This window comes from Sorex fumeus, unplaced genomic scaffold, assembly GCF_029834395.1.
Source record: "Sorex fumeus unplaced genomic scaffold, SorFum_2.1 ptg000061l, whole genome shotgun sequence".
NCBI lineage: Eukaryota > Metazoa > Chordata > Mammalia > Eulipotyphla > Soricidae > Sorex > Sorex fumeus.
The window spans coordinates 49,086,588-49,100,363 of NW_026606118.1; positions in this window are offsets into that span (position 1 = coordinate 49,086,588).

Sequence of the window (13,776 nt, forward strand, 5' to 3'; positions counted from 1 at the left end):
ATCACTATTTGTAGTCGATATGATACTACACTTAGAAAGCCCTAAAGACTCTACAGAAAAGCTCCAAAAAGAAACAATATGTTGGTTAGTAAAGTGGAAGGCTACAAACTCAACACCCAAAATTCCATGGATTTCTTATATACAAATAGCGAAAGAGAAGAGACATTAAAAAAAATAATTCCTGGAGCTGGAGCGATAGCACAACAGGTTGGGCGTTTGCCTTGCATGCAGCCAACATGGCCGACACAGGTTCGATTCCCAGCATCCCATATGGTCCCCTGAGAACCGCAGGAGCAATTCCTGAGTGCATGAGCCAGGAGTGACCCCTGAGCATTGCCAGGTGTGACCCAAAAAGCAAAAAAACAAAAGAATCCAGTTTTCTATAGTACCTCAGAAAATCAAGTACCTCGGAATCATCTTAACCAAAGAGGTGAAGTACCTATACAAGGAAAATTACAAAACATCACTTCAAAAAATAAAGGAGGACACTAGGAAATGGAGACACATTCCCTGCTCATGGTTAGGGAGGATTAACATGATCAAAATGGCAATACTGCCCAAAGCACTATACAAATTCAATGTGGTCCCTATCAGGATACCCATGACATTTTTCAAAGAAATAGACAAAACACTTCTGAAATTCATGGAACAATAAACCCCACGAACAGCTAAAGCAATCATTGGGGAAAAGTAGATGGGTGGCATCACCCTCCCCAACTTCAAACTGCACTACAAAGCAGTATTAACACAGCATGGTAATGGATTAGAAACAGATCTGCAGACCAATGGAACAGAGTTGAATATTCTTTGACAAAGGAGCAAGAAATGTGAAGTGGCACAAGGAAAGTCTCTTCAACAAGTGGTGCTGGGAAAATTGGATAGCTACCTGCAGAAAAATGAACTCTGATCTTTGTCTAATGCCAGGCACAAAAGTCAGATCAAAGTGCATGAAGAAATGTACTTCTGACTGGGATCACATTGCCCCCAGGGCCACAGAGAGTCACACCCCAGAGGAGCAGCAGTGTATAGCCTGCTTTTCAGAACTGGAGGGTCTCTCTGCGGGCCAATGTGAGGAAAGATAGGATTGAACTAGGCCAGACCATGGGTCCTGTCCTTGAAAGAGTCCAGTGACATGTCATGGTGCCTGGACAGCTCAGACTTCACAACCTGACAACTCCCAGACACCTGGGCTATCTGCCAGGCTCACCCCGTGAGTGACATCTCTAGTGTGACTGCTGGTCCCCAACCACTGCTCCACAGATGTGTCCTGCTCTGCCATAGAACCCAGGGCCCAGGCAGTTCAACTGTCACCAAGAGAAAGACCCTTCATGAGTGGCCAGTGTCCACACTGACAGTGTCATCTCCTCTGCTGTTCTTCCTCTACCCCTCACCCTGGTTCTTCCATGCTATCAGGGCCTTACCCTAGTTATAAATACAGATACACATGTAAAATGTAAGCCATGAAGCACCTTTTAAATGTAACATTTACATGCGAATGCACAATTGTTTGTAATGGTCCTCATTGACTTAAAATTGAAAATTGTAAAGCTTTTTTTTAGTTTTTGCTTTTTATTTTTCAGTTTTGTTTCCTTTTTAAAAAATTTACATGGCATTGATTCCTTTTCTATTCTGTTTCTGGTTGTGCTATTGTTCACAGTTATGGTGAAAACAGTGATATTTCATCTTTTGATATTTGATTCAGGTCCCCAGAGAAGTCACTGACAGAAAATGGCCTGGGCTGTTCCTCGTGGGGGTTTCACTGACAGGCATTGTAATGTCTTTACTGTACCTGGAAGATGATGAGTGCCATGACAGGTGACCTTGTGCAGCCCAGCTGCTCCCTGGAGACAGCATTGCTTCATCTGTCACCAAGCCTGCAGTGGCCTCCCTTTCCTCAACCCTTGCTTCCTTAAGCTTGTTCTGAGGGCCCAGCTGGGTGTTCTTGTGACAGCGCAGGGCAGCTCTTTTTGAGAGAAACCTGCAGGGAGGTGCTGCCAGAATCAAGGAGGAGGGACACACCCGAAACTGACACTGAGCCAGACCCCAGGACCGAGTCTGAGCCTTTCCTGTGACATTGAAGTCATGACGCTGAATGTGACCCCAAAGTTCAGGCCCCTGCTGGACAGAGGCCTTAGGGAAACAGGCATCAAGAATTGCCTTGTCCTTCCAGAATCACATGCCCCTTCACTCTGCTCCAGGGCTTCTGCCAGAGGGGTGCCTGGGTCAGGTCCACCAAGCTTGTTCTCTCTGGAGCCTCCTTAGATTCTTGAATAAGGTGTCTGGACATAGCATTGCACATTACTGTTTGAAATAATCTAGTAGCTGACCTTTTAGAGTGATTCATGTCCTTTGTTTATGTAGATATAGATACACAGAAATATACATATAATTATCTCTTCCGAATAATGTTCTCTCAGACTGCAAGATTTTTTTTTCAGTGTTTTTGATGCAGTTTATTATCTGCTGGACACTTGGGCAGCTGCCAGGCAGACCATGGAAGGGACACTGCTAGTGTGGCTGTCGGGAGCCCGACAACTGCCCCTTCCCTCGGCTGCGTCATGTCCTTCCAGCTGGAGCTAGGTTCCAGGCTACCAGCTCAACTGTCCACACCATCATGAGCCCTCCGGGAATGCTGTGTCCACACCGAGGGTCTTTTCCTCAACAGCAAGAGAGTGCGTCACTCGGTTTTCACTGGGAAGCCCTCTTCGGCCCTGAGGTCTGGGTGACGTGTTTTCCATAGCTTGGGTGCCCACGTGTTCCCTGTGGACACGGCCTGGATTGGATGCTCTTCTAGTCGTTCTGTTCCTGTCTCCTGGGGTCTGTGGTGATGTGGTTGGTTCTGCCCCTTCCTCTGCTCTCTACAGGAAGGTGAGATCTCTCTCTTCTGCTCCTCTCTGCAGCCATGAGCTGACTGCACGTGGGGATGAAAAGAAGTGCTCCCCTGGGTCCACCTTCAGAGGGGAGCAGGTCCCCTTCTCAGATGTCATGGTCAGGTCAGCTCTGTCATCATGAGCAAGAGAAGCAGCAGCTCTTGCTCCCGTTGGTCTAGATTTTCACCTCCTGTGTGACTCCTTCTGCCTCTCAACCTCCATCTACATTCTGTCCTGCTAGCTGGAGCCTAGGCCTGAGGCTGCCAGTTCAACTGTTACCAGCGGGAAGAACTCTCAGAGGATGGAGTTGTCCAGGCTGGACGTGCAGCTGATTGTACAAGGTGACACAGTGGGCCAAGGGGGTGTGCTGGGTACCCCTCCTGCTCGGATGTTAAGAATGAGCCTCTAGGGCACATGAGTGATGGAGAAGGTCCGATCTTGCCATATTCTCCTGACAAGTCTCCCCACTGTTGGGCAGACGACTCTCATCTCAGTGAATACCCACTGTGCTGTATGTGGTCAGAGTAAAAGCTGTAACTTTCTGGAATGCGGTGATAAGGTGGGTCTCTAGCTTTCTGTGCTCATTCCAGTGAGGTGCAGCTGCTTCCCTGGCTCCTGGGTCGTAACTCTTCAGCCATCAGCTCATTGTCTGTGATAGAGGAGAAGGGCCCCTCTTGACCCCACTCCAGCTGTCCTGCTCATACAGTAACTGTGAGCAAGAGCAGACAGTGCTGTTCCTCTGAACTGTAACTTCTCAGACATGACTGTTCATTGGGTGGAATAAGATCTGCTCTGAAACCACTTCCTGCCCCTGGACAATGGCTGTCTTGAACTATTTTGTAGGTGTGGAGTTGTTTTCTAGAAGCTATTTCTTTGAACTAAACTTTGGAAGTCTTTCTGTTCCTAGCATACAATCTTAGCTTTCACATCACCACTAAATGAGGTTAAACTTTTCAGGATATTAATCAGGATTGGAGGAAGCAGACAGAAGCCATTGGAAATGAACTCAGCAGCATGGGAGAACTACCAAGGTTCGTTTCCCCTCCTGAAACTAGATATTTTCCTCCATATCTGGATTGAAATCCTCCTTGGATCCATATCCTTGATCTCTAAATTGAGGTTGATCCACTTTCCTAACCAAGGGAATTATGTGAGCTATGGCATTGAAATTGACATTAAGCAAATGCATCATCAACTCAGAGATCCCCATGAACTAGGATGTCCCACACATCCCTCCTGTCTTTGTGCAGTGACCTCCCCCTTTCCTTCCCTTTGCTGTTTTGTCACCATTGTGTTGACCATGAGCAGGATTTCCATAACGGTTGACGTGTTTTCCAGTTGGCCTGGGGTTCACACAGTTTGGGTTCTGGTGATCAGTGTGCAGAGTGAGGTACTGCGCTAGTTCATGTGAACTGGTGCCGAATTCAACCCTTAGTCTCATGCATTGCAGGCAGGTGCTCTGCTACAAGTCCCATTTCTGTGACCATGAATTCCTTTTAGAGAGAGTTCCCTAACAATGTCAATCCTCTGTGTTAGGACACTGGCTGCTGTGGTTGCCATTCCATTTGTGACATTGGATCCCACGAAGGTCCTCAATAGCCTAGGAAGATAAAATGAGTCTTTTCAATGAAATGAGGCAAGAAAGATAGTAAGGCTTTCAGATTAGAAAAGTCATTCAACTCTCACCAATTTCAGAGGACACAATATTATACGTGAAACAATAAACTTGTACAGTCAAGTGGCAAGCTGAGAAATCCATGTGCAGAAACCACGGTCCTATTTTCAAATAATAAAACAGAAGAGAGAGAAAATTTTTAAACGACCTCATTCAACAACTGTGCCTCAAAAAACAGGTATCTCAGAATTAATTTAATAAAAGAATGAAATTCTCATATAAAGAAATGTATAAATCACTGCGAAAATCATTTTAAAAAGACAGGAGAAAATGGAAATATATTCCCTGTTCATGGATGATAAGAATTAACAATGTCAAATGACAACCTATCCCAAAGCATTATGCATATTCAATGTAGTCCTTAATTTTTTTAAAAAACCTTTGACATTCATGAAAGATACAGATCGAACAATGTAGAAATTGATATTGTGTAATAACACCCTCTCCACACAATAGCCAGAACAATCTTAGGGACAAAAGAAAATAAGAGACTTCTCTCTCCCTAAATGTTCAACTGCAGTATAAAGTCACAGTGATCAAAGCCCTGCAGTATTGGATTAAGGACAGACTCTGACCTTGGACTAGAATCCAGAGTCCAGAGACAGATCCTAGGTATATGAACAATTTGTTTTTGTAAAAGATCAAAAGTATGAAGTTGTCACAGAAAGCCTCTTCAACAACTGTTGTTGGGGAAGCTGGTTGGTCTCATGCTAAAGAATGAACTCAGGCCACTCTCTAATACTATGGATAAAAGTTAAATTAAAAATGAAGATCTTGACATCATACAAGATTCCCTCAATTATATTGATGAAAACATAGTCTGAACACTTCTTAGCAATTGATCTAGAGATCTCTTCAATGATACAATACCTTTGACCAAGTAAATGGAACCAGAAAGAAATAATTGCATCAGACTAAGAAGTTTCTAGCCAGTGAAGAAGTGACCAGAATGTAAAGATACTGCACAGACCAGGAGAAAATATTTGCGCACCACTCATGTTACAAATGGTGAAGATGTATCCAGCCAGCGTGGGAGCGGCCAGGGCGCCCCCGACTGGAGCCCGCAGCTCCCCGGGGCGCGCATCCAGCCAAGGTGCCTGGGGACGCGGGCTGCGGCCGCGCGAGGGCGGGGGTGGGGGGGAGAGGTGGGGGGAAGGGCTTGGCGGACTCAGCATCGCCTCTGCTTGCTGAGCCCGCTGCAGCGCCTGCGGGTCCAAGGGGCGGCGAGGGCCCGTCTAGCCTTCCCAGCGCTGGCCCCGCTTTTCCCTGGGCAACCGAGCATCTGCCACCCGGAGCAACTCCTGGCGCGCTGCAGTCCAGTGGAGCCCAGCCCGAGCCACCGCCGCCACCGCTCCCTGGCACCCTCCCCAAGCGTCTCCCTTCACGCACTGATTTGCACCGGATACAGGACCCTCAGCCTCCAGGGGATCTTACCAGAATTCCACTCTTTTATCACTTCAGCTTCAGAGCCTGGGAAACCCTCCCGGGGTGACAGTTACTGCTTGGGATGTCCCCCCAGTTTCCTGAGCCAGGCAGACACATAGCACTGGGGACAGCAGGAATCACCATCCGGTGTTTTCCTCTTGGAGGGTTTAAGGATCCCTCCAAAGCCTGGCGGTAATGAAAATGATCACTATGCCCTAGAGTGGAGGACTTCAGTCAATGAAGAGCATGCCAACATTGAAATGAAGAATTAATCTACATAGGAAGTAGAGTCGGGAGTGTAGCTCACGCCTCATGCCTAGGGAAGACCTGGGCTTGATTCCTGTCACACAGACAAAGTAGATGAATGTACATTTTAAATCTTACCTTTTGCACCAGGGAGAAGGATGGTTAATAGAAGTGTTTTGTGTGTGGGAAACCTGAGTTTGATCCCTGGGACCACACAGCTCCCCCAGTACTCCTGGGTTTGATTCCAATCACCAGGAACCCCCTGAGTACTGCTGGTGTGACCCAAAATATAAGCAAATTGATAGGTAAGAGACAGACTGATCCTTGATTTCATGTTTATTCAAAAAGCCAGGATGAAAAATCCCTTGACTGGGAAGAATAAATGTACTCTTAGATAGTGCTTTGCAGACTTCAGTTCCCATTCATATCACTTTGGAGATGTTACTAAAATGCAGGTCCTATTCTGTGAAGTTGAGGTTCAGACAAATGTTTTGGCTTTTATGTAAATTGTCAGATGTTGCTAGGATGCTGGTTGCTTTAAGCACAGTGTGCAGAAGGAGGGTGCCTATTGGCCAAAGTGTTAAAAATGCAGGGATGCTTGCCTAGTGCCTCTATAAGAGTACAAATAAGTTAAACAAAGGAGAAGCATGAATCAAACAAGACACAGTTGTTCCCATTTAGATGGGTTCAAGCATGGATTACCCAGGCATTCACTGAGTACAAAGAAAGATAATTTTGAAGTTTCCTATGAAGCATCAAAAAAAAGGGGGGGTCACTATACCTTGTATCCTTCACTGGAGAGGAAAGTGCAGCATTTTCTAGTAAAGGAAACCAAAGGCTCTCAGCTACTGAACTGTATGATGCCAGTTTGCACAAATCTCTACCTCTCTACCTTCCTTCAAAAGTGGCTAATGAGATGGGTCCTGGAAAAGAATATGTCTTTTTCCAAAGCATACTCTTAATTTGACAATAAACTCTCTTCAAAAAAGGCAAAGGTAAAGGTAAAGGCCCTCCTGTTGATTATCGATTTGCTCGAGCAGGCCCAGTAACGTCTCCATTGGAGACTTTGTTGTTACTGTGTCTGGCATATCGAATACTCTCAGTAGCTTGCCGGACTCTCCGAGAGGGGCGGAAAAAAAATTCAAGCAAAAACAAAACAAAACAAAAAGAGGTAATTTATTGTATTGTTGAGACATCAGTTAGAAAACATATGCTTTAGAATTTGGGACATGTTAGAATTATGGGCTTCCAATGCGTATCTATGCATTTTTAGCTTGAACATTATCAGAAATTTCTAAGGATTTATAAGCATTTACAGAATGACTCTAGGCTTTCAACTGTGGGGCATTTTTCTAGATCATTTGCTTAGTGCTCCTATAGGCACCCAGGAATCTCATAGATGATTTTCAATTATTGTCATGTACTTGACCCAAGAAGACCTGACTTTGTGAATTGTATCTGTTCTTTTACTATTGTGTGTGTGTGTGTGTGTGTGTGTGTGTAAGAAGCAATGCTGCGTGCCTTACACTATACAATGTGCAGAAGATAAAGAACACTGCCCATAGCTGAGTGGGATCAAGTTTCTCGAAGCCTTGCAGCCTGGTGAGCACGGTCCATGCTCAAGAGCATGGTAGGTTAGTTACTGATTTCCCTTGAGTTATTGCCGCTGCCCACCAGCTGCTGTTGCCATCTTTGACTTTCTTAATGTTTTGTTTGGGGAGTCAGTGATATGTTTCTTTATTCCTAGATGCCAACTTCTTCTTTATATTTTAAGAAGACTTCAAGAATACAGCATCCATCTACAATACTGTTTAAAACATCCTTGTACTGGTTTCTGCTTGAATTGGGGTGCGTATGCTGATTGATATTCATCCTCAACTTTTCAGATCTTTGAAGGGAAATAAGGACTAGTTTGAAAAAGTGTTCGTTGTTTGAACATAAACTTAGCCTGCATCACTCTTCTGAACATTATGAATAGAAACGGTAAAGCATAAAAAAGATGTATATATATATGTATACATAAAAATACATCATCTCATTACGCATAGTTGTATACACATATATATCATCCTCACTGGTAGAACTTTACAAGAAGAAAAATAATCAACCACTTCAAAAAATGGGGTGCAGTAATTTACAGATACTCCTTCAAAGACATACAGATGTCCTAGAGGAATAGAGGTATATAAAAATATACTGTATCACTTACCATTAGGGCAGTTCAAATCAAACCAGCAATACAACGTCTCATACTAGAAGACCAATACATACCATATTGCTAGAGTAGTTTGCTTAATCACACTCACCAAGACAGAGTCTATTGGGTGACAGACCCAGGCAAAGAACCTGAAGCTATTGGTGCCGTTCAAAGCTCTCAAGAGCATTTGTAGGGTAATCTTGTGAGCCCACCATTATTTCACAGTCTATCATGCATCAGCAAGGCAGGACAGGTTACAACATGGCTCCAATCATGCAACAGGCAGCACAGCTCACAGCAAAGGAAGAGAGTCTCCTGAAACCAGAGGTTTTGTGGTTTGTACAAACTGCAAGTTAAGACCTTTCTCAAAGGTAATGTTGTTCACCCATACCAGTACAATCGTAAGTCCAAGGAATACATGTCCTAAAATTTAAAAAACACATGATAGAAAATTACATGATAATAATTCACACAGCATAATCAAAAAAAAACAAAAATGACAAGTGTTGATATGGATGTTGCGAAAAAAGACCATCATTCATTGCTGGAGGGGATGTCAACCTGTGTTTTTCTATTGGAAAAACAATATAGACACCTCTCAAAAAAAAAATAACAAGAATAGAGCTTATCTTGCTGAGAATCTAACCCAGTAATTCCACTTCTTGGCATGACCCCAGAGGTCCAAAATCTACTCAGAAAAGACATATGTACTCGTATAATCATTGTAGCACTATGCACAATAGCCCAAATAAGGAAAGAACCCAATTATCTGAGAACAGAGGACCGCATAAAGTAACTGGTACAAAACCACAGTGAAAAACTATGCAGCTATCAGAGAAGACAAAAGCATGTAGTGTTCTACCTGGCTGAATTTGGAGAGTATCCTATAGAGAGGAGAAAATAATAAATGCCTAAGGAAACAGGAACTGTGAAATGTTCCTCAGTAAGAAACAGGGAGGATGGGGGCACTAGGATATGGATAGACACCGAGATTATGGTGGGAGAAGCAGATACTCTGGTGCAGTGCATGGTGCTGGAATGTTTTATGCTTGAAATCCTACCATTAACAATATTATAAATTATCTCGCTCAAGGGCTGGAGCGATAGCACAGCGGGTAGGGCATTTGCCTTGCACGCAGCCAACATGCCCGACCCGAGTTTGATTCCTCCGCCCCTCTCGGAGAGCCTGGCAAGCTACTGAGAGTATCTCGCCCGCACGGCAGAGCCTGGCAAGCTCCCCATGACGTATTCGATATGCCAAACACAGTAACAACAAAGTCTCCAATGGAGACGTTACTGGGCCCGCTCGAGCAAATCGATGAACAACGGGTGGGCCTTTACCTTTACCTTTACCTTTATCTCGCTCAAATATTTTTTGAAAACCCAAGAAAAAACACAAACCACAGTTGTTTTTGGTTTTTCATTTTTATGTTTTTTTGCCAATATCTGTCACAAGCAATTAATCTTGCAACTTTAAGTACTTACTACAAATACAAGATGCACACTCTAATAGGGAAATGCCTAAGGGAAGTAAGTAGGGATGAATCCTTGGAAATCGTACCCCTCTATTAGTGGTTACTGACAATGTGTGACTTTCATTGAGGGTGAAGTTCAAGGAGGGGGTCACAGAAAGGCCACATTATAGTCAGATGGTAAAACTTCAATTCTTTTATTATTGGTATATAATTTAGGGAGGGATTTTTGTGTCACAACCCATGGTGCTCACTGGTTACTCCTGGATCTGCAGTTGGGACTTACTCATGGCGATGCTCAAGGGACCATATGGAATGCCAAGGATCAAACCCAGGTTGGCCACGTCCAAGGCAAATGTCCACCCGCTGTACTACTACTCCGGCTCTTATACATATATAATTTTCACAAGACAAAGTACGTGAGCTCAGCACTCTATTACAGTGTGACATTCCACGTCCTCTCTCCTGAAACCAAGAGAACATCCCCATCCTCCCATGGAGTCTTTCTTCTGCATCCTTCAAATTAGGAAGAGTCCCTGTTGTTTTTGTATCACCTTGGAGAACATCTGCCATTTCTAGAAGGTCAACATAGCTTGTGCTCTTGTTGATGACTTTTCTACACATAAGCATGTTTTTGTGGTTCTGAAGTCAGTGGGCCCCCTTTGGTGGTTTTGTAAGTCAGGGAGGAGAGAGCTGGTCACCTTCTCCCAATCCACCTCTGCCATGCTGGGACCAGTTGGGAACATTAAGATTTTAAAGGAATGTGATGAGCCCATGTGTGGGGCTGACCTCGAGTCCAGCCAGTCCCATGAAGTCCTATCAGCTCGCCCCTTCAAGCCACACCTGAAATCTGCATGGTGTTCTCTGCATAGGAGTTGGTCTTCACCATCTGATCTTTTGGGGAAACCCAAAAGACTTAAGCTGGAGTGAGAAATTGTTCTTTTCAGGAAAGGAAAGTCAGTCCTAGGCCTTACCTATGATTTCCATGTACTTTGTCCTGTCTCACAGAAAGGATTTTCAGGAAGAGACAAAAAGTCAAGTGAAACAAATGTTTTGGAGGGTTTTAGGAAGGGGAAGGAGTGAGAGAAAATGTGTGAGAGTGAGAGTACCATGTCCAAGAGAGAAAGTGGACTTCCCCATCCATGGAAAAAGCCCTAGTACACATCTCAAGAGGGAAGATATGAGTGACACATGTGCTCAGGGACCACCTGGGTTTGGCCTGTGGCACAAGCAGCACATAGACTTGGGCAGCATATGTGTGGGCTTCCTTCGTTCAAGATGCTTTTATGGGGTGTCTTCAATTGGCCCCACATGGGACTTTCTAGCTAGGTAAGAGCCCATTGGTAGGGTTGTGGCTAAGGGATAGAGTTGGGAAGGTCTTCTTTGGAAATCTTTTCCTTAAACTTTGTTCCTGCTGGATCTTCTCTGGGAGAATGGCTCCAGTCTTCTGGGCTAGCTACAGGTAAAGGTCTTATCAGGTCTAGCTGCCTGTATCCTCAAGGTGGGTCCAGACAGCATTAGGCCTAGGTGGTTTTACTACTTTTTAAGAATTCCATTCCCATGGGGGCCCTTTCCTATATACCTGCCTGCCTACATCAGTTCCTCCAACTTGCCATTGACAAACGTTGAAATATTATTCATAGTAATTTTTCTCTGAATGAACACCTTACAGTTTGATGAAGCTGTTCTCAGAATACTTACATGTACTTATATGATTATATACTTCATGATATTATGATTAGGAGGAAACTACTTGACAGAAGGTGGATGTTTTAGAAACATTGCTATAACCGTTATATTATTCTTCCCTGACATAACAAAAGGACAGTGGTGGAACGTCATGGGCTTTTTTGGAGGTGGTAGCACATAGTAACTTTGTTTCTAAGTTTATAAATACTATAAGCTTAAACAAAATTGTAATTGTATTACTTAAACTAAATAAAACTTAAATAGAATAAAAGAAAATTACATATCCACCTGCAAAAAATACTTTTTTCAGTGAAGCAAGTAGTTTTTCTGTTTGTCTTGTTCTGCTTTGTTTTTGAGCCACAACAGCTGCTGCTTAGGGTTTCCATCTGACTCCACACTCAGGGATTCTTGCTGGCTGATTGGAGGACCCAAAGGGGAGAAGCTTGGGAATCAAACCGATGTTGGCCCCATGCACCCTACCTGCGGTGGTGTCAACTGACCCTCAAAGAAAGAGAGTTTTGAGTGAACAAAACTTATTTAGAAAGATGTAAGGAGAGAGAAAGAGGAAGCATATGTTCAAGAGAGATCACAGTTTTCTCCAGAGAGGAAAGAAGTGCGAGCAAAGAGACACGGAGAGAAGAACGTAGGATACATATTTAAGGGAGAACAGAGGCTTGGAGAACAATTAAGCAAGCAAAGAAAGAGGCATAGAGGCAGCAATAGAGATATCTATTCAGGGAGATCACAGACCAGAGAATACAGGCCCTCAAAGTATTTAATTAAAAAAAAAAAGAGAAAAGGTAGACAAAATTTTCCAAGACATTAAAGCCAGAGGCATCTGTAAGGGTGAAATACCACTATCAAAGTAAGTGGCAGCAAAGACAAACAAATGGGACTCCAATAAATTAAGAAGCTTCGGTCCCTCAAAGAAAATAACAATCAGAATAGAAAGACAGTCCACAAACTGGGAGAAATTCTTTGCTTACCATGCATCTAAGAAAGAGCTAATACCCAAGATAGCCAAAGCACAGGTCTAACTGTACAAGGAGAAAAAATCCAACCCCATCAAAAAATGGTGAGAAGAGATGAACAGAAAATTCCTCAAAGAAGAAATATAGCACTGTAGCACTATCTTCACATTGTACATCGATTTGTTCGAGCAGGCACCAGGACGTCTCCATTGTGAGACTTGTTGTTGCTGTTTTTGGCACATTGCAAATGCCACGGGGAGCTTGCCAGGCTCTGACATGTCAGCAGGAAACTCTCCGTAGCTTGCTGGACTCTCCAGGAGGGAGAGAGGAATCGAACCTGGGTCAGCCGCTTGCAAGGAAGCACTGTGCTTTTCCCGCTGTGCTATCGCTCCAGCCCAAAGAAGAAATAAAAATGGCAAAAAAGCCTATGAAAAATAAAATCACAAAGCATTAGAAAATGCAAATCAAAGCAATGAAATATCACCTCACATGACAGAGAGTCACACTCATCACAAAGAACAACCACCACCTGTGTTAGCAATGGGTACAGGGCAAAAAGGACTCTAACTCACTGCTGGGTTAGGTCGGCTGCTCCAGCCTTTTGGGAAGACAGTTGAACACTCCTCAGAAAAGTAGGAATTGAACTCCCATATGATCCACAATTCCACTATTGAAAATATACCCATGGTCCCCAAAGCACAAAACAGAAAAGGCATCAGCATTCCTATGTTCATTGTAGCACTGTTTAATATAAGCCAAATCTGCTAACAACCTAGATACACAAGATGAAGAAATTATGGTTTCATATTCACAATGGAGTATGACACAGTCATTAGAAAAGATGGAATTATGAAATTTGCTGATACATAGATATATCTGGAGAGTATCATGCTGACTTAAATGAGTCATTGGGAGGACAAACACTGACTGACCCCACTCAGTTCCAGATATACAAGTATCAAGGTACGAGAATAATGCCCAAAGACCATAGGAACAAAAGGCAGGAAAACGGGTACTCCTAGAGAGCTTGCCAGAGTAGGGAGGTGTGGTTTAGGTCCAGAAAGGGACCACTATAACAATGATAGGGAAAAGTGGTTAATTTGGATGAGAACTGGGTGCTGTAAGAAACTTAAGTGATGCACATGATATACTTTCACTAGCAGTATTGTAAACCACGGTGCCATAAATAAAAAAAGAAAATAAAATGAAAAGGCAATGGACCTTAGTATGC